General features: G+C 37.4%; 1 long non-coding RNA gene across 1 annotated transcript; it reads left to right on the forward strand.

Annotated features, from left to right (window-relative positions):
* The first annotated feature begins 20,851 nt into the window (after positions 1–20,851).
* Positions 20,852–21,782, forward strand: LOC112740398 (uncharacterized). Its single transcript, XR_011871801.1, has 2 exons — positions 20,852–20,895; positions 21,312–21,782. It is a non-coding gene; the product is annotated as an uncharacterized lncRNA (long non-coding RNA).
* Positions 21,783–22,572: the final 790 nt, after the last annotated feature.

Genomic DNA, 22,572 nt, shown 5'->3' on the forward strand with positions numbered 1-22,572 from the left:
CAATTTACTGTCAGATTGCTGCCAAAATTTTCTGGAAATTGTCCTGTTTTTAACTCACAACTTATGAATTGAATTTGGTACTTTTTGATTTGAAACTCATTTGGCTTATACCAAACTCAATTCATGGGTTGTTTGGCTCGCATTTCCACATTTGTTTTGGTTCCCTTTCATGTGTATTTGTGATTGATAGAATCAAGGAACTATTTGACTGATTTCTGTGTCAAATAGGACGTTGATTAACCAGATCAATGCGAATCTCTTTTGTGCTTTCAATATTTCAAGTTTAAGTCAAAACCTTTTTAGCTTCTTGGTTCAAGTTCAATTTTTACCTTCTTTAACCAATGAAGCTATTTCCGTAATTTTACCATTTGACTTGAACTTGTCTCCTTTTAATTGAGGTTCTTATATTTGTAATAATTGGTGCTTTTCACTGGTATAAACCTTTTAAAATGAAAATTATTTTCAACCCTCTTTTGGTTACACCAAGTGCATATTTCAATTCTTTTACGCCAATTTTTACAAATTTAGTGACCAACCTCATTGATGATGACTTGCATTTCTCTTTTATGCTTTTGTGCATTTCATATTTCATCATCAATGACTTGCATCGTCTTCATGAAGGTGAGCATGCTTGTTTTGAAAATTTTTGATCCTGCTTTGGTTAAGTTCAATAATTATCATGCCATTGATTTTTAACCCACTTTTCTAACTTTTGACTTAATTGACTTTCTAACTTTTCTTTTAGTTTTTCAAACTAACTCTTTTATATTCTTTTGGACATGATAATTGTTGTTTCTTAACAAATAAGCATCTTTACTATCATTGCATGAATTCTTGGATTGTGTTTCTGATTGATGTCTGAATTCTATTTTCTTCTTGCATTCCAAGAATTCATTTCTTTAGCTCACTTCATGAATGTACCTCAATACCCTTTTCCTTCCTGTCATCTGTCTGGTTGATTATATCATACTTGCTTTTTATACCTCTGCTTTGCTTAATATTCTGTATCCTGTAATTTCTATTTTCAGGATGTCTGACAGAGGCAAAGGAAAAGCCAAGGCCACCTCCAGCAAAAGGAAGAGGTCTCAGTCATCTACTGAACCAGTGACCTCCGGTCTATCTGAGATGCCTCTCTTTGAGAAGGAGAAGGCAGATCAAGCCATGCCTCCTACCAACTCAGAGAAGTTTACCAATCTATATTGTGAGCTCCGATTTCTGCGCTTTCAGGAGTGGAAGCTCATTCTGGAGAAGAAGCTAGTTATCTCCTCCGATCTAGGGCAGTATACTGAGCATCAGATTGAGGAGAGGGGTTGGGCCTTCTTAGACAGAGAGCTAGCAAGAGTGAATGAGTCTTGGGTCCGAGAATTTTATTGTAATTTCTTCAGAGCGACCCTTGACTCAATTCACCTCAGAGACAGGCAGGTCAGGGTCACAGAGGCAGATATTAAGGAGATCCTCCACTGTCAGCCTAAAATCAGTGATAAAGATGCTTTCCAAAGGACTGAGGAGGAGTTGCATAGCATGACCTTTGATTATGATGCACTGTACAGTGTGGTTGCCCAGCCGGATGCACCTTGGGAGACGGATTCCTCTAAAGTGAAACCCAAGGGCATGAGGTTTGATTATTTGACGAAGGAGGCTAGGATATAGCAGCAGATACTAGTCCATTATGTCATGCCTAGCACCCACTTTACAGAGATTCCGATTGATATGCTTGTCCTGATCTGGTGCGTCCTTGAGGGGAAGGAGCTGTACCTTCCCTGACTTATCCGACGATTTATGTGGCGGGCCCATATCAGGAGCAACCTTCCATTCCCATGTTTGGTCACGCAGCTCGCTCACTAGACTGGGGTACCTTGGCTACCAGATGATAAGTCACCGCCAGCAGTCCAAGACAAGGAGAAAGTTATTTCGTGGGGGACTTGGATTGGTGACCGACTGATGACAAGTCATCTTAGCCTAGTTTCACTAATCTTTTTCTTTTGTTTTCACTTGAATTGTGCACTTTCTTGAGCTACAAGTAAGCTAATTTGGGTAGATTTTAATGCTTCCTTTGATTGAATCAACCATGTATGAATTCATGCTATTTCATGAGGTTTTATGCTATAATTGTCACATATTATGATAAAATGAATATCTCATGATTTTAAGCATAGCTTTGATGTGTTTGGTTGATTAATGATAGGTGAAGAAAGCTTGGAGAAAGGTTGAAGCAAGAAGGAATGGCTAGGAGTAAAGAGAGGACAATGGAATAAGTGAAAATGAACCAGGAAGCAAAAAGTTGGACCAAAAGTTAGCCTCAAACTTTTGCACAAACTTTTGGGTGAAAAGTTAGCCCCAACGTTAGCCCCTAACTTTTGGGCTAACGTTGGCACATGAAAGTTACTCCCTGGGCACCAAAAGTTTGCGCCAACGTTAGCCCCTAACTTTGTGGCTAACGCTGGCATGAGAAAAACACTCCCTGGCCACCAAAAGTTTGCGCCAACGTTAGCCTCTAACTTCTGGGCTAACGTTGGCGCCATAAGTACACATAAGGAAGCCAACGTTGGAGCAAAAGTTAGACCCCTAACTTTTGCCCCAACGTGGATAGCAGCAAAGCATGGAGGCTGATAGTAAAAGTTAAAGTAAAAGTTAGCCTCAAACTTTTACTCAAACTTTTACTCAAACTTTTGCAAAACTCCAACCCGGTTCAATTGGTTCACTTTGGTTCCTCTCCAAACTCCAAGAGCAATCAACCAAGGCCTCTCTCAACCCAATTCCACCAAGAGCAAAGGCCCAACTCAAGGCTTGAAGATCATTTGAAGAAAGTGTATAAATAGGATAGAATTTAAGTTTTTCGGGGAGCTTCCCTTTTAGTTTTTTAGAATAGCTTTTTTTTTCGGTTTTGCTGAGAGCTTTCCCTTTGAATTTTCATAATAGTTTTCGGAGAGCTTTGGATATTGAGTGATCTTTAATTTCTTAGTCTTGGGGAAGGAGAATTCACTTCTCTTCCTCTTAGTTTTATTGCTTTCAATTTCAATTACAATTGTCTTGGATCTTGGGTTAGAGAATTGAAGAAATTCTGTTTCAATCTCATCCTTAGATCTCTCTGCTTTATTTACTGCTTGAGTGAATTTAATTTTTGTTAATTGCTCTTCATCTACTTTCCTTGCAATTTACAATTCCCTTGCAATTGTTCTTGTTGGATCTAGGAAGGCATTGAGATCTAGACTTGGTTTTCTAGTCTCTGGGTCTTGAGATCTGATTTCCCAATTTTACATTCTCTGTTTACTGTTTTCAATGTTCATTTACTTTTCTGCTCTGAGATCCGATTTGATCCAAATCCTCTTTTACTCTTCTGTTTGATGCAATTTACTTTTCCTTGTTTAAATTCTGCAAATCCAATCCCCAATCCCCTTTACATTTCCAGCCATTTACATTTCTTGCACTTTAAGATTCTGCAATTTACATTTCTTGCAATCTAAGTTTCTGTAATTTATGTTACTTGCACTTTAAGATTCGGCAATTTAATTCTTGTTTTCTTTAATTTCATGCCAATCACCCGTTCCCTTTACTTTCCTTGCAATTTAAATTCTGCAATTCGCCAATCAATCAACCAAATCTTGATTCGCTTGACTAAATCAACCACTAAACTAAAATTGCTCAATCCTTCAATCCCTGTGGGATCGACCTCACTCCCGTGTGTTTTTATTACTTGATGCGACCCGGTGCACTTGCTGGTTAGTTTTGGGTGTTTTGGAGAAATTCGTTTCTCCGCGAAAATATCCCATCACCGACCAGCAACCCATCATAGAGACCGAGCTGCCACAGCAGCGACAACTGAGCCAGCTTCTTTTTCAGTAGCAGTAGGACCCTCGATAGCACCGTCAGCATCTACCAGGCCAGGACTACTATCATCAGCATCCCAACCGACCTACCGCCTTGTGCAGCGCTTCCTCGAGCGCATGGATCAGATGGAACGTCGCAACAAGCAACATTATGAGCACCTGAGACGGATGATAGCAGCATTAGGTGTCGACATGCCCTTCGAGCCCGATACTACTTCTGACTAGTCTGAGGCAGAGGAAGAGGCTCAGGAGGAGGAGGCTCAGCAGGCAGAGGCCCATACACAGACCCAAGCTCCTACAGAGATGCAGCAGACTTCTATGGAGCCACAGCCATAGCCAGATCCACAGCCTCAGCCAACTGCAGACGTTGGCCCTCTCACCCAGCCTGAGTTGTAGCATCGAGGACGATGCTTTCTTTTAAGTGTGGGGAGGCCACCGTCATCGGCGGATTCCATTTGGTGACCCATTTCAGACTCCTGTTTTATTCTGCTTGACTTTATTTTATTTTCAGTACTTGCATTTTTTTTACCTTATTGCACTTTTGGATTCTTGTATATATTAGTTATTTTGGATACTTTTGAGTTTTTTGCATTTTGCACTTTGGCTTGTATACACTCTAGATTTTTAGTTGGATTTGCATCTTTTAGATTAGTAATATATATATATTGTGATTTGGAAAAATGTGGATTATTGAGCTTAGTTTACCCTTTTACGTATGAGAATTTGGTTTGGTTGAAAATAGGGAATAAACTAAGAAATTTTAACCTTTCTCAATCATAACATTTCAATTAGGGTATATCTAATAAGCTTAGTCAAAATAATGAAATTTTCCAAGGAATTTATTTATAGGGCACCCCAATTAATTTGAAAAAAAAAATTAGAACTTGCTTGAACTATATATATTGTGGATCATGTTTTTGAGCTAAGAACACATAAGCATGTGAGATTTTGAGCCTAATTGTGTGGTTACATCATATAACAACTTATTCCCATTCTTGTGTGTATTATTCTCTTTCTATGATTGTAATCTGTGATTTGTTTGATTCTATATGTCCATTATTTTGTGTATATATGCATTTATATGATTGAGGCCATTGTTTCAATTAGCTCACTTATCCAAAATAGCCTTACCTTTTATCTTCCATTGTTAGCCAATTTTGAGCCTATGATAAACCCATTGTCCTTAATTTTTGCACATTACAAGTCTTAAAGTGAAAAACAATAAATGTCCCTTGTTTGGATGTTTGATTAGCTTAGGCTAGTGAGAGTGTTTATCATTTAATTGTGGGAGAGTTGGGAACATTGGGTGAGATAAAAGTGTATTTTTATATTTTTATTGGAAATTTTGGGAATTGGGTACATATTTATATATTGAATGTTAAACCATAAGCTTTGATGCTCTTGTATATATTTTAGTTTGAAAAAAATGCAATAAAAAGGGGACAAAATGCCCCAAAGTGAAGTTCAATAATAATCAATGCATATGAGTTGTGATAAAAAAAAAAGAGAATGCATGAGTATGTGGGAAAGCAAAAAATGGGTAGTTAGGTTAGCTTTGAAATTGTATAGGTTGTCATAGGTTAGGTAGGAAGTTTAAGTTAATCAAAGATTCAAATTTCAAGCTCACTTGACCAAATACAATCTTACCTTGACCCTAACCCCATTACAACCTATGAAAAAGTCCTCATGATATTTGTATGCATGCATTAAATAATTGTTGATTATAAGATGAAAAATAAATCTTAAAAAGCATGATTAGGGAAGAATTGAGAGAATCAACCCTATACACTTGAGTGACTAGAGCGGATACACATCCGGTGAGGGTTCGATTGCTCAATTACTTGTTTTCACCTATGATCACCTTATCTCTTCCAAGTTGTTAAAATCTTTTCAATAACTCAATTCAGTTGTGGATTTGATCTCATTGAGATACCTTTATCCCTCATGAGCATATATGCTTTCTTGGAAGTTGATTTATTTTGACCAAGTAGTTGCATTCATTTAGATAGATTGCATATAGATGGTTTACTTGCATTGAATAAATCTTGATACCCTTTCTTTCTTTCTTGAGTTTAGCATGAGGACATGCTTAGTTTAAGTGTGAGGAGGTTTGATAAACCCCAATTTTTTCGTTTATCTTGTGCTTAATTTGGGAAATTTTATCAACTTTTCTCACATTTATTCAGTGAAATATCATGGTTTCGTAATTTTCCCTAAATTTGAGCTTAAGAGTTAAAACATGATTTTTAGGCCTTAAAATAGCTAAATTTAATTCACTTTAATTCCATTCGATACCTTGATATGTTTTTTGAGTGATTTCAGATTCAAAAGGCAAAGATTAGATGGAAGAAGTGAAGAGAAAGGCATGCAAAGTCGAGAATTCATGAAGAAACAAGGATTTGGAGCATTTAGAGCGACGCGCACGTCTGGTATGACGCGCACGCGTGAAAATGAGAAAACGTCAGACGACGCGTATGCGTGACATGACGCGTACGCCTGACCAGAAAACGTCAGACGATGCATACGTGTGACCCATGCATACGCATCACATCATGCACATGACCTCATTAAAGTGAATTCGCTGGGGCAATTTCTGAGCTTCTAGGCCCAAATCCAACTCATTTCTGGGACTATTTCATGCAGAATTGAAGATTGGACAGGGGGAGCAATTAGATTAGCTTAGGACCATGCTTTAGTTAGTTTCTAGAAAGAAAAGCTACCCTATTCTCTCTAGAATTAGGTTAGGATTAGGTTAAATTCTCTTGGATCTAGGTTTAATTTCTTGTTTCCAACTTGTTTCCTTTACAATTTCTTGTTTCTATACTTTTGTCCTATTAGTTATGTTGTTGATTTTCCCTTTATGCTTCTTTTTATGTTGATAAACTCTTGTTGGATTTGGATTTCTTTTTTATGCAATTGATGTTTTATGTTCCTTTATTGTTTAATTGAGTTATTTTTATTGTTTCCTAGCAATCAGGTAGAAGTAGATTTTATTATTCTTGCAAATTTAACATGCTTTCCTTTTATGCCTGATGCATTCGCATATTTGCTATATCAGCTAGTTAGTTTAGTTAGTTCTAGCTTAGTTTCTTTCATTATCATTAAAATAAATAAGCATTTGTGTGAGTTTTAATGCTGAGAGGCTAAAGGAGAGGATGATAAGCTCAGGAATATGGAAAAGAGAAGAGGAAGACTCAACAACAAAACAACAAGAAGTAAGAAAGAAGAAGAAAGAAGATCCAAAGGGCAAAGGAAAGCAAGGAGAATCAAGCAAAGGAAAGGGACATAAAGACTAAAGGTGGTGAAGTTCTTTTTTTTTTAGAACTTTATTAAATAAAGAAGATTTATGTCTGAAACATGGTATACCTTCTAGGTTGTTTTCTTTTATGCATTTTCATTTATGTTGCTTATTCCATGTATCACTCATATGCTTGGAATGTTTACTTGTCTTAAGTGCTTTTACTTGCCAATGGAATAAAAGATGTAGTTTGAACAAGAACAGAGAGAAATCTAGCTTAGAAAGAATAAGGTTGTCCTGTAAAATGTGCTAGTATATATGCTTTCAATGTGAACGAATCAGGGCTCAAGAAATTAAAAGGAGTTAAGATGCTTGCTTATACAAGACTAGTTAGTTAAGGGTTACAAGACTCAAGAAGCTAGAAGCACAAAAATCCTTGACAATAAAAAAAATGAAGAACAGAAAAAGAGAAATAAAGAAAACAAAGAACAAAGAATGAAAAGCTAGGCATCAATGACAAAATTTGGATATGTGTCTGTGGTGATTGATGTTAGGAGACATACTTGGGCTAGTAAATCTGAGGGGTGCTTCATCACCTGGTAACTTGAGTTAACTAACTTAGGATTATCGATTGAAAACTCACATTCAAGAGTAGCTCTATAACAGAACATTTAGCAACCCAAAGAGGTGTTGGACACCACTATCCAAATAAGATCCCAATGTTATATGCCTGTGATTGAATGTGTTAAGGAGAGAGGCTTGAGTTAGTAAATCTTTAAGAGTACTTCAACACTTAACAACTTAAACTAACTGGTTTGGGATTGTTGATTGAAAGCTTATGCTAAAAAGCCGCCTTAAGACAAGATTTTTAGCTCAATTGAAACAAAGGAAACTTGAAAAAAAAAGAGAAAAGAGAAGCAGAGAAAAGAATAGTTTAAGGATTATGTGCTAAAGTATAAAAAAAGAGTCTAGAAAAGTTAACCAACCTAGTATTGAAGCAAGCATTTTAACTAGAGAATTTGGATTAGCCTTGATCAGTTGCACTAAACAAGTGACTACACAAATAAGGATGACACGTTCCATGAAAGAAATGTCTCTCTGTTAAGACATTCAATTCTTGCATCTTAAATTCTTTTGTCAATTTCTTCTATCTTTTGCTTGAGGACAAGCAATATTTTAAGTTTGGTGTTGTGATGCATTCGCATATTTGCTATATTAGCTAGTTAGTTTAGTTAGTTCTAGCTTAGTTTCCTTTATTATCATCAAAATAAATAAGCATTTGTGTGAGTTTTTTCTCCATGCATTCATGAACCAAGAACTAGGTGAAATTTAGCATAATCCATGCAAATGACTCAAGAAGTTTACAAATGAATTAGTATAAATGAATCTCTTGAAATTTATTGCATAAGATGGCAAGACTTTGAGGAAGTTTCTTTGGTTAATGACAGGTGATGGAGTAGCAAGGTCAAGCCAGCAAGAATTGGAGCAAGAAAGCTTGGAGAAACATCAAGCTTGGCAAGGAAGCAGAGGATCGCACGTTGCCAACTTGGGCTACCACTGGCGTGTTTGATGATAACGCCAGCAGCCCTGGAGAGTGATCCTAGAGGAGTTTGCACGTTGCCAACTTGCACTACTACTTGAGTGCTTGGCAATAACGTCAAGAGGCAAGACTTGGCAAGAGGGGAGAGGGCTCGAGCACGTTCCCAACGCCACCAACATGGGCGTATTTGGTGACAACGCCAACAGCAAGAAGGCTTGGATAGGAATGATGTGGAGCACGTTGCCAACGCCAAGTTCTGAAGGCGTGTTCGTTGGCAACGCACCAAGCAACCTTGGAGGGCAACTTCTAACCTCGAGCACGTTGCCAGCCAAGAGATGCAGGGGCGTGTTTGATGGCAACGCAGGCAAGCAACGTAGCAAGAAAGCTTGCCCAGGAAAGGGAAAAGCACGTTGCCAATGCCAGTCTATATGGGTGTGTTTGATGGAAACGCAGCAACAAGATTTTGGGCCAACTAAGAGCTCGAGCACGTTGCCAACGCCAGCTTCCATTGGTGTGTTTCAAGGCCATACTGGGCACTCACTCAAGGCAACCCTGGCTTCCACTCGAGCATGTTGCCAACGCCAGCTTCCATTGGCATGTTTCAAGGCAACGCTGGGCACTCACTCAAGGCAACCCTGGCTTCCACTCGAGCACGCTGCCAACGCCAGCTTCCATTGGCGTGTTTCAAGGCAACACTAAGCTAGAAGAGTTGGTCTAGGAAGGGGCACGTTGCCAACGCCAAGTTCTATGGGTGTTTTCCAAGGCAACGTAGCAAGCGAAGTTCGACACCATAAGGAAAAATCGAGCACGTTGTTGACATTGGGTGAGCAAAGGCGTGTTTGAGACTAACGCCAACAAACAACGCCAAGCAAGAAAGCCTGACCATGCAAGAAGCTAGCGTTGCCAATGCTGGCAACATGGGCGTGCTTGCTAGCAACGCCAAACAAGCAAGGCAAGAAAATCTTGAAGAGTTGGAAGGTATCCCTAGAAGGCAAGATCACAAGCATCAAGCACGTTGCCAACGTGCTAGCAAGGAGGCGTGTTCATCAACAACGCCAAGGGGCCAAGAATTTGGGCCAAGGAAGGGCACTAGCAAGTTGCCAACTTGGAATGAACTGGCGTGTTTGATAAAAACGCCCACAACTAAGGCAACTTGACCTTGCCTTCTTCAATAGAGCATAACTTGAGCTAGGAAGATCCAATTGAGATGAGCCCAAGTGCATTAGAAGAAGACATTCTAAACTTTCCAATGATGTATGATAGTCCATATTGAAGTAGAGGATTGAAGCTCAAATTATAAGCAACATTAGGCATGAAAAGTGGAGCTAAGAAGAAGAAAAGCCAAGTTGTTAGCAACAACTTGGGCTAACAACGCCCAACACAAAGCTCCCAGCCCAGGAAACCCATGAGCACATTGCCAACGTGTGTTTACACTGGCATGTTTTCCAGTAACGCCCATTTACTGGGCCAGAATTGATGATAATTGGCTCTGCTTCCTCTATTTCTGATAAAGGCCAGCAACTCCTCTCCAAGGGGCAGCGAATTCAACAAGGATAAAGCCCACATTATTAACCCAATTGAGGATCTCTCTAAGGGCCCTTAGGACTAGTATAAATAGAGAAGGAGTTTGTAATTTAGGGGGACTTTTGACACGGAGACATTTTTTCTATTACACTAGCATTTTTTTCTTTTTACTTTTTCTCACCGGTCTTCTATTTTGTTTTGCTTGCAACTTTGAATTTCAGTTTTAAGAGCTTCTTCTTCTTCTTCATTCTTCCCTACACTTAGTTTAACTTTTGATCTTTGCAATTGTTGTTGAAACTGGAGCTATGATTCACTAAACCCCATTTTCATTAGGGGGAGGAGCTCTGTTTATTTGAATGGGTTGATAACTCTTCTTTTCCTTCTCACTTCAAGTGGTTCATCCATGAGGAAACTCTTGTTCTTCAAAGATTCAATCACCATCGAGAGAGGGGTTGAATCTATATGAATTGTGTGGTGAACTTGAGAAATGAGCCATATATTTCAGTTTAGAGTTCATCCTTTTATAATTTCCTTGATCAATACACTTTGGGTTGGTATGTGAGATGTAACCACCCTTGGTTGAGATCCTGGGAATTGTGTGGCTTGAAGGATTAGTTAATGAGCTTCATCTCTTCTCATGAACAATTAGATCACGAGAGTGGCAATTGGTTGTGTTGAGAAAAATTGAGTTACCAAGAGATTGGAACTCAATTACCTACAATCTGCCATGGATCTATACCCATGATTGAGAAGGAATTGATCAACATCAATTCATGAGAATTTGCATCTCTGATCCCTAATGATCTCTTCCATCATTAATTCTCATTTCTTTTGTTCTCTAGTTATTTGATTGCCCACTACCCAATTCCCTTTTATATCAAAGTAATTTATCATTCTGCCATTTACATTCTGCTCTAAATTACTTGCAATTTAATTTCTGCACTTTATATTCCTGCACTTTACTCCCTTGCAATTTATCTTTAATGTCATTTAAGTTTCTTGCAATCTAAGTTTGCGTCATTTACTTTTAATCATTTAATTTTCCGTCATTACTTTAGTTCTTTAAATTTCTTGTTATTTAATTCTTTGCAATTTCTTTCAAGTGTTCAAATCTCATGAATCAAAACCATGTTTGCTCAACTAGAATACCAATTAACTAAAGTTGCTTAATCTACCAATCTCCATGGGATCAACCTCACTCTAAGTGAGTTTTACTACATGATACGATCCGGTATACTTGCCGGTACTCATACGTGAATTTCTAAATTTTTGCGTATCAAGTTTTTGGCGCCGTTGCCGGGGATTGGCAAAGATTAACAATGATTAAGTGAATGGTAGTTTAGATTAAGAATTTTTTTTTCTTTGTTAAGACCCACTAACTGTTTGATAATTTGTTTCATTAACTTTAACTTCACTCTAGCAATAGAGTATTTTACTTGTGTTGTTGGTTTGGTTGTATGTCAGAAGCAAGGAGAGAGGTCTCCACCTTTTGTGAGAGTGACGAGAGAACTCTCCGAAGATTGAGAAGAGAAGCAAGAGGGAAAGGAGTAATCGGTGAAGAAGACTCAGAAGGAGAAGATCAAGCCATGGAGGGCAATCTGCATTACCATCCTGAGGGAGTTGCCAGCAATAACGGCCCACCACAAAGGAGAGTTCTAGCTTCTTACACTTTTCCCAATCCCAGAAACTGTGGGAGCAGCATACTCACTCCCAATGTTCACGCAAATAACTTTGAATTGAAACCTCAGATTATCACTTTCGTGCAAAATAATTGTTCCTATGGAGGAGGTCCCCTTGAGGATCCAAATCAACACCTATCTGTCTTCCTAAGAATATGTAAAACTGTCAAGACAAATGGTGTGCATCCAGATATTTACAAGCTGCTGTTATTCCCATTTTCTTTGAGGGACAAGACATCTCAATGGCTTGAGACATTCTCCAAAGAAAGCATCAATACTTAGGATGATTCGGTGAATAAATTCCTATCTAAGTTCTATCCACCTCAGAGGATCATCAGATTGAAGACGGAGGTGCAAACATTCACTCAAATGGATGGGGAATCATTGTATGATGCATGGGAAAGATACAAAGCTCTGATTAGGAAATGTCCACCTGAGATGTTCAGTGAATGGGATAGACTTCAAAATTTCTATGAGGGGTTAACCCTAAAAGCTCAAGAGTCCTTGGATCACTCTGTGGGGGGGCTCGCTACAATTGATGAAGACAGCCGAGGAAGCCCAGAATCTCATAGATATGGTAGCAAACAACCAATATTTCTATGCTCATCAGAGGCAACGTCAACCCGTTCAAAAGAAGGGTGTGTTGGAATTAGAAGGAGTGGACACCATCTTGGCACAGAACAAGTTGATGCACCAATAAATCCAACAACAAATGGAAATGATGGCTAAAAGAATAGATGGCCTCCAACTAGCTTCAGTGAGCACAACAAATCCACCTTCAATTGAATGGGGCCAAGGTGAAGTAGGCAATGTTGAGCAGCGACAAGAACAAGTTCAATACATGCAAAACACTTCAAATTCTTCTCAGAATGAATTCCATGGTGACACATACAACTCATCTTGGAGGAATCACCCCAACCTGAGATGGGGTGATAATCAAAACCATTGGCAGAAGAACAACAATTCCAACCATTCCCGCAACACAAACAGCCAAAATCATTCATCTAACAACACTAACCAATACAAGAAACCACAAAACACATACCAATCACCTCACAACAACTCACAAACTCACCAAAATACCTTCCCCGCACCAACATCCAACTCACAAAGCTATCACCCCATCTCCCTAAATAACTTCTAGCAACAACAATCACACCCTATCATACCACCAATTGACCATCATGAAACTAGGATCTCAAGTCTTGAAGCAGCATTACAAAACCTTGCCCAAAGCACACAATCAATTGCTCAGACCACTCAAACTTTGCTCAAAGGACAAGAGACATATGAATCCACCATGAGGAACTTTGAGTGACAAGTGGGACAATTAGCCAAACAAGTTGAACGGCCAACCAATGTACTTCCAAGTAATACAATCCCTAACCCAAGGGAAGAATGTAAAGCTGTGCAGTTGAGAAGTGGCAAGGTAGTTGGAAGAGAAGTCAACAAAGAAGCAACAGGGCATGAAGTGGAAGATACAATAGACAAGAAGGAGGATGAAAATGCATCAACATCCAAAAAGAGCAAAGAACTTATGGAGCCACTAAGCAAGTTGCCAACCCAAAACAACAATGCCAACAACAAGGAAATTGTGAAGCCACAGCAAGAGGAAAGAAATGAAGGGGTAAAATCTTATGCACCCAAACTCCCTTACCCAACAAGGTTACACAAAGGAATACGAGACCAACAATTCCCAAAATTCTTGAAAATCTTTAAGAAACTTGAGATCAACATTCCATTGGCGGAAGCTTTAGAGCAAATGCCACTATATGCAAAGTTTCTTAAAGAATTGATCACCAAGAAGAGAAGCTGGCAGGAGAAAGAAACCGTGCTCTTTACTCAAGAGTGTAGTGCTATCATTCAAAACGGACTTCCACCAAAACTCAAGGATCCAGGCAGCTTCCTCATACCATGCACAATTAGGAATATGGCCATTGATAAATCACTTTGTGACTTGGGAGCAAGCATTAACTTAATGCCTCTTGCCATGATGAAGAAGCTGATGATAGAAGAGGTTAAACCTACAAGGATGTCACTACAACTTGCTGACAGATCCCTCAAAATACCAAATGGAGTAGTGGAGAATCTCTTGATAAAAGTGGGAAATTTTATATTCCCAGCCGACTTTGTAGTGTTGGACATGAATGAAGAGGGAAGTAACTCAGTCATTCTTGGTAGACCTTTTCTGGCCACTGCTAGAACAATCATTGATGTGGAAAAGGGGGAGATGATCTTCAGAGTACATGATGAGCAAATGACCATAAATGTCTTCAAGGCAATGCAATATCCAGCTGAGAAAGAGGGTTGCATGAGGGATGTGATGGATTCTTTAGTTGAGAAAATATTTGAAGCAAGCCATGAAGTGAATCAGGAGGAAACCCATGACATACAAGAGCAAAAAGTAGAAGAGGTACAAACATCAGAGGAACCAACTGAAGTCAAGAAAGAAAGTGCACCACAACAAGAGCTTAAACCTCTACCCCCTAATCTTAAATATGCATTCCTTGGTGAAAAGGATAACTTCCCAGTAATCATCAACTCAACCTTGAGCGAAGAAAAAGAAGAGAAGCTGCTTGTTATACTAAGAGCTTATAAAGCTGCACTGGGATGGACCATTGATGACTTGAAGGGTATAAGCCCTGCCATATGTATGCACAAAATTCTCTTGGAGGAAAATTCCAAACCAGTGGTACAACCTCAGAGAAGATTGAATCCCACAATGAAGGAGGTTGTCAAAAGGAAGTGATGAAGCTATGTAAAGCTGGGATCATTTATCCCATCTCTGATAGCCCATGGGTGAGCCCAGTTCAAGTGGTACCCAAGAAAGGTGGCATGACTATCATTGTTAATGAGAAGAATGAAATCATTTCCACGAGAACACTGACAGGGTGGAGAATGTGCATTGACTATAGAAGGCTGAATGATGCCACACGGAAGGATCAATTTCCTCTCCCTTTCATTAACCAAATGCTTGAAAGGCTGGCTGGCCATACTTATTATTGCTTTCTTGATGGATATTCTGGCTATAATCAAATAGTAGTTGACCCCATGGATCAAGAGAAGACCTCCTTCACCTTCCCCTTTGGAGTTTTTGCCTACAGGAGAATGCCATTCGGGTTGTGTAATGCTCTGGCTACCTTTCAGAGGTGTATGCTATCAATCTTCTCAGACATGGTAGAAAAATTCATTGAAGTTTTTATGCATGATTTCTCCGTTTTTGGTGATTCTTTCAATGCTTGCTTGCACCATCTTACCCTAGTCTTGAAAAGGTGCCAAGAAACTAATTTGGTTTTGAACTGGGAGAAATGCCATTTTATGGTACCCGAAGGAATTGTTCTTGGTCACAAAATTTCAAGAAAGGGTATAGAGGTGGACAAGGCAAAAGTAGAGATTATAAAAAAACTTCCACTGCCAACAAATGTAAAAGTTGTTAGAAGTTTCTTGGGCCATGCTGGATTCTATAGACGATTCATCAAAGATTTCTCCAAAATAGCAAAACCACTAAGCAATTTGCTTGTGGTGAGCAACCCTTTCTCCTTTGATGATGAATGTAAACAGGCCTTTGAGACTCTAAAAGCTAAGCTCACCACAGCACCAATTATCACACCCCCAAGTTGGGGATTACCTTTTGAACTTATGTGTGATGCAAGTGACCTTGCAATTGGTGCTATGCTGGGACAGAGGAAGGACAAGAAGTACCATGTCATCTACTATGCAAGCAAAGTATTAAATGAAGCTCAAAGAAATTATACCACAACGGAGAAAGAACTACTAGCTGTGGTGTATGCTTTTGATAAATTTAGGCAATATTTGATTAGATCCAAAATCTTAGTTTACACTGATCATGCTGCTCTCAAGTATCTAATGTCGAAACAGGATGCCAAACTTGATGTGTGGAAAATGATCCAACACAAAACTCACCGACAAGTGTACCGGGTCGCATCAAGTAATAATAACTCACGTGAGTGAGGTCGATCCCACAGGGATTGAAGGATTGAGCAATTTTAGTTTAGTGGTTGATTTAGTCAAGCGAATCAAGTATTGGTTGGGTGATTTGTGATTGCAGAAACTAAATTGCTTGAAATGTAAAGGGAGAGGGGTAGATTGCAGAAAATTAAAGAGCAAAGAAAGTAAATAAGCTGAATCTTAAAGAACAAGTAATGTAAATTGCAGAAACTTAGATTGCAAGAAATGTAAATGGATGAATCTTAAAGTGCAAGAAATGTAAATTACTTGAATTATAAAGGGAATTGGGAAGTGGATTTGCAGAAATTAAACAAGGAAAAGTAAAATTCAACAAACAGAAATGTAAAAGATGGATTCAACTAAACCGGATCTCAAATGACAATGAAAATAAGCTTGGTGTAGCAACGAAACAAGGAAATTGAAATTGAAAGATGTAGATCTCAGGACTCAAGAGACTAGGTAACCAAGTCTAGATCTCAATGCCTTCCTAGATCCAAATTGAGAATTCAATTGCAAGAAAAGTAAAGATCCAGCAGTAAAAGAAAAGAAGTGAAATCGCAAATTCTCAAAGATGCAGTAAATCAAAACAGAAAGAGATCTCAAGGTGAGATTGAGACAGAATTTCCTCAGTTCTTCAACCCAAGATTCAAGACAAGTGTAAATGAAATTGAAAACAAGAAAACTACGAGGAAGAGAATTCAATTCCCCTTCCCCAAGACTCAGAATCTCCAAATAAATTCTAACCAAAAGCTCTCCCAAAATCACTCAGCAAAACTAAAACGGAAAAAGCTCCTCAAAAACTTAAAATCTAAGCTATTTATACACTCTCTTCAAATGATCTTCAAGCCTTGAATTGGGCCTTTGCTCTTGATGGAATTGGGTTGACAAAAGCCTCTGTTGATTGCTCTTGGAGTTAGAGAGAAACCCACTTGTGAACCTGGGTGTGTTTGTTGTGGCGCCAACGTTTGCGTAAAAGCTTGAGGTCAAACGTTGGCGCAAGCTTTTGCTCCCTGGGTGTGTTTGTTGTGGCGCCAACGTTTGCCTAAAAGCTTGAGGTCAAACGTTGGCGCAAGCTTTTGCTCCCTGGGTGTGTTTGTTGTGGCGCCAACGTTTGCCTAAAAGCTTGAGGTCAAACGCTGGCGCAAGCTTTTGCTCCCTCCAAGGAGTAGTCAAGCTCCTCCTAAAGTTTGAGCTAAAGTTTGAGGCAAGCTTTGGCTCAAGCTTTTTGTTCTCTCTTGCTCTTTGCCATTCCTTCTTTCTTCAACCTTCTTCAAAGCTCTTTTCACCTATCATCAATCAATCAAAGACATCAAAGCTATGCTCAAAATCATGAGATTGTTATTCTTTCATAATATATGACAATTATAGCACAAAATCTCATGAAAATGCATCAATTTATCCATGGTTGATTGAATCAAAGGAAACATGAAATTCTACCCAATTGGCTTACTTATGGCTCAAGAAAGTGCATAAAATCAATTGAAAACAAAAGAAAAAGACTAGTGAAACTAGGCTAAGATGACTTGTCATCACAACACCAAACTTAAAGCTTGCTTGTCCCCAAGCAAGAAAGGAATTATTGAGAAGAAAGAATGAAATAGGAGAGGATGTTTATGCTAGCAGAGTATTATTGGTAGCTCATGGGGTTTTATGTAGATATGTAAATACTCACTTCTTATTGACATTTAGGCCTAGAAAGCCTCCTCCAAGCATCAAGCAACACACTGATATGACCTCTCATTATTCCTTTGTCATTGATTATTATTATTTTATTTTTTTTTATAAGCTCTAGTTCAGTGTCATGTGTAACAAGCTCTTTTCTTTCTTTATGCTTGACACATTATTCACTATAGACACTTGGCTCACATTCCTTCTTAGAACATTGATGCCCAGCACCTCTTTGGGTTACTAAATGCCTTGTAGTTAGGTTGCTCTTGATAGTGGACTTTCAGTTGATAATCCCGGGTTAGTTAACCCAAGTTACCAAGTGTTGATGCACTCCAAAGAACTTAATAATCCAAGCAGATCCTAGTACAAAGACACCACAGGCATATATTCTAAGGTTCAAGCTATTGGTGTCTAGCTTTATTTCTTTTTTTTTTTTTTTTTGTGTTCCGCTGCCACCTTTGGCTTTTTCTTTTCTCTTTTTGTTTTTCTTTTTAACCAAGGACTTTTATTTTGTTGAGATTCATAGACAGTGAGCTACTTTCTACTTAAAAGGAGACAGTCTAATTCTTTTATTCACTAAAAGTGAGCTATCATACAATCACACATACATACCACCACTTACTATTATTGTACTTCCAGCTAACAAAGAACTATCTTACTTCACATTCCAAACATTTCTTTTATTGAATTAAAGATGCAGGGGACAAAGCATGCATTTAGTTAAGTGAAAGTAAACACACAAGCACACACTTAGACTAGCTTACTTATTGCAAAAAGTGATTCTACTTGTACTAGATGAACACTTTAGCAAGACATAACTCAAAGCATTTCTCAACAGCAAGAGTTAAGTATAGATACAACCTATTGGTTTGCAGTTCTTTTGTCCTTCCTTCTGTTGTGCCCCTTTTGAGTTATGATGCATAATGTCTTCAAATGGTGGTTAGTTCCCTGCACAATTCTCAAAAGTTGCTTGCTTCTCAAGCCCTTAGGTAACTGGTTAGTATGCACGAATTGACTGTGGCTTTTGGATTTAATTTGGTGTGGGAACACCAAACTTAATTCCTTGCCACTGTCTTTAATGCAACAGGTTGTACATTTATAAATTCTTTTGGCCTTGCTAAAGGTTATGGAACCAAAACTAAAAAGCAATTAAATGGTTGAACAATTTGTCTGATTGCTTGGAGCTAGCATTATGCAGGAAGTGAGAGTATGCTTTTAAATGAGATTTTGGTGGAACACCAAACTTAGAATCCACTACAAGAAAATGGAACATTTGTAACAAAATTTTTTTATCAAATTTAAAATTGTTACAAAAAAATAGCATTTTGTAATAATAATATGTGATTGTTACAAAAGAATAATGTTTTGTAACAAAATTACAAGTTGTTGCAAAACATGATAATATTTTGTAACAACCTATTTTATTTTGTTACAAATTATGTTAGTTTTTGTAACGAGACGGTGTTTTGTTACAAAATATTGTAATATTTTGTAACAAAAAAAAACAAGTTGCAAAAATTCAAAATATTTTGTAACAAATTTTATTTTTTGTTTCAAAAACTCTAATTGTTTTGTAACAAAACAACTTTTTGTTTCAAAAACTCCAATTGTTTTGTAACAAAAAATTAATTTGTCACAAAATTTAATATTGTTTGTAACAAGTTAATTATTTGTCACAAAATATAAATATATTTTATAACAATTTTTTTTCAAAATGTTAAACACTTTAAGAGTAAAAAAAATTGTGTATATATTTTTTCAAAATAATTTTATTTTATAACATCCTGCATTTTTGAAAATCTAAATATAAATAAATTGTGATTTTATTTTATTAAATTTAAACTTTATAATTTTAGAAATTATTTTATTAGAAATAATTAAATAGGTTCGGAGATAATTTTATTATAAATCAATTAAGATTCTTAAGTAATTTTATTATAATTGAATATTTTGCATAATTTTAGTAATTGAAAAATAAGAAAGAATTATATAGCCTAATTTAAGTAACTTTTATCATAAAAATGTTATAACTTATTATTAATTTAAACTTCTTATTTTATAAACTAATCTATTAAGAGTAATTAAATTAGTTTTATTAATATTTGAAGTTAAATTAATTAATATTCTTGTGCAAATTTTATAATTGGTTATTTGAAATTAAAATTCAATAATAGAAGTATTATACAATTTGTAAGACCTAGAAATTTTAGAAGATTTTATTAAGAGCTAATTTAGATTTATTTATCATTAAGTATTTTAATCTCTGAAATTATTTTATTGAAGATAATTAAAATAAATTTTGATTAATTGAGTTTAAAGTAATTTAAGGTTTTATCTGATTTTATAATTATCGAATTATTTTCTATATTTAATTTATAAAGTTTAGCAAATAAAAAATAATAAAAAATTTTATATGATTTAGTTTAAATAATTGTGATTTCAGAATTTAATACAAATAATTTTATAAATAAAAAATTAATTATATTACCTTATAATTTTAATTAAAGTATTTGATTTCAAATTAATTAATATTTTAATATAATAAATAATATTTTAGAGTAATTTTAGAGATTCAATTAGATTCTAGATTAACCCAAAATCTCCAATTTCATACACACAAAAAACCCTATTTTACCCTAAATTAAATCCTAACCTCACAGCCACTCACCATCCACCGCCCCCAAGCCCTATACACCCACATACAGAAGAAATGAAGAAAGGGAAGAGAGAAGTGGGAAGAACCGAGTGGGGAGGAGGAAAGGGAAAGCATAGAGAGCAGAGGGAGGATAGAGAGAGGGAACGTGCTACTGCCGTCATCCAGTCGCCGCGCCACGGCCGCTGTTCATGCGCCGCCGTCGTTGACAAGGGGAGAGACAGAGCTCACAATGCAGGAGGAGAAGAGAAGCCATCGTCGTGCGTTGATTCCGGTTTCGCCGCGCCATCTCGCCGTGGGGTCGCAACCACTATCGCCGTCGAAGCCGTGCGTTCGTCCCTGGTCGCGCCGCCACTGTCGTTCAAGGAGCCGCCACCTCTGTTCGTCGACACCGTTCAGGGAAGAAGGAAGAGCCGCGCGAGCGTCAGTGGAGGAGAGAGCGTCTGCTGCGTCACCACCGCGCCTGGGTGCTACTGTCGAAGCCACTCCTGCCACCGCTGCTACTAGGGTTTGTCGTCGTCAAGCCCCGCGTTGCCGCCGTTGGAGGAGTTTCGTGCGTCGCTGCCGCCATCGCCGCCGGTGTGGTCGGAGCCACCGTTGCTAGTTTGGTCGGAGCCGTTGTCGTTGGTGAGAGAGAGAGGCTAGCCTGTTGCTCTGGCTCCGTTTTGAACCGTTAAACCGCTACTGTTTTGGTAAGCCCTACCTTGTTTCTGATTCTTCCTTGTGAAATTATTCGCCATCTTCCCTACAGTAAAATTATTCGCCATCTTCCCTATTTGCACAAATTTCACAAAGATGTAAGAAGCACATCAAATGGAACTATTTATTTATATATTTTTCTGATAGATCTCTGATAAGAACATGTTTGGATTGGTCTATAGGAGGAAAGGTAAGGAGTAGATAAACTGAATTTTCACTGCTTTCACTACTTAGTTCATAATTGTTGCTGGTTGGCTGCTGGTTAGCTCCTTTAAGCTAGTTTAGCAGGTTAGGAGCAGAAATTCTAGGCTTAACTGCTACATATAAATACTGGGGTTTAGTTGGTTTTAGTTAGATAATTTTTGTTCAGTTTGGTAGTTCAGGAGAATGGAACTTTCTCCAGAGTTGGTTAGATCCAACAGTGTACTTCAATAAGGGATTGTGAAAATCCCCTATTTTCTGATGGACCCTATCAATCTCAAATGCTAATCTGTCCTAAACCTGTGATGTGCAGTGTATTGATCCTTGGCTCCATAGGAAAACATCATGCCCGGTGTGCAAGTCATCTATCACCTAATTTACTGCTGGTTTCAGATGGATAATTTCTTATTCTACTACAGAATGTTGGCTGTCCCATTTTGGTCTGAGGTACAGCAATGGATGATAATATATTCCTGTTAGTTGATAAGTAATAGAAATGCTTCCTTTTTTTAGTATGCTGTTACTATCTGGCCTGTTAGATATATAAAAAGTGAATACAAAGGGTCTAGAACTTACAAGTTGGTGTTTTGTTTCTAAACTGCTCTGAGATATGATTCATTTTGCGGTATGCATATATAGGTAACTATTCTGATTCATGGTCTTGTAAGATGTAATTGATCACTTGCAGGTCCTAATGAAGTCTGCCAAACCAGTGGCAAGTCTGAAGGCCGCAGTTTTTTCCCCATGACAGATTAGTTACAAATATACCTGGTTGATGGGGCTACACAGGTATATACTGGGATTTAGACTTAGTAAATTCGTATCACACTATTAAGGGCCGGCTTGCTTTTCTACTTTTTGGAGGCATGCTACTGTTCGCATATAATATCTTGTGATGCCTAGTGCAGTTTCATGAAACTAGTCATTACATCACATTTATGATTTATCTCGCGTTACTTGATGAACAAACCCTTTAATTTATACCACTTACTTGTGATTGATATTTACTTGATTATGTGCTCTACACATACATGTGTATCACTTGTTTTGGCATTTTGAATTGTTGAGAAGTGAATACAAACTTGCTTGTTTTGAAAATTTAGAAACTTTTTGAACTTAAGGAACTTTTGACTATGCACCTAACTTTTTGTTTTGGTTTTTCTTATTTACAGGAGTGTTGAAATGGTGACCACATGCTACTTTGAGAGCTCAAGAATATTTTGATTCATAGTGACACTAATCTATGTTACAACTTTTAATTTTTGGTTGAACTTTTATGTTAGAACTTTTATGTTTTGGTTGAACTAATGAATATACTCACTAGCTAATGTTATTTTGTTTCAAGACAATTTTAGCTAAAAGGATCTTGTTTGACTTATGTATGTTTTTGCATATTATATACATGTAAACTTGCTTATTAAAATCGTTAATATATTAGTTAATTTAAAAAATAATTTAGTAAATTATGCATGTAATTTGTAATAAAAAAAAGTTGTTACAAAATAATTAATTTGCTTTCGTAACTAAAGAAAAAAATGTTACAAAATCATGTTACATTTTGTAACAAAATTTTT

Source organism: Arachis hypogaea, chromosome 14 (genome assembly GCF_003086295.3).
Source record: "Arachis hypogaea cultivar Tifrunner chromosome 14, arahy.Tifrunner.gnm2.J5K5, whole genome shotgun sequence".
Lineage (NCBI taxonomy): Eukaryota > Viridiplantae > Streptophyta > Magnoliopsida > Fabales > Fabaceae > Arachis > Arachis hypogaea.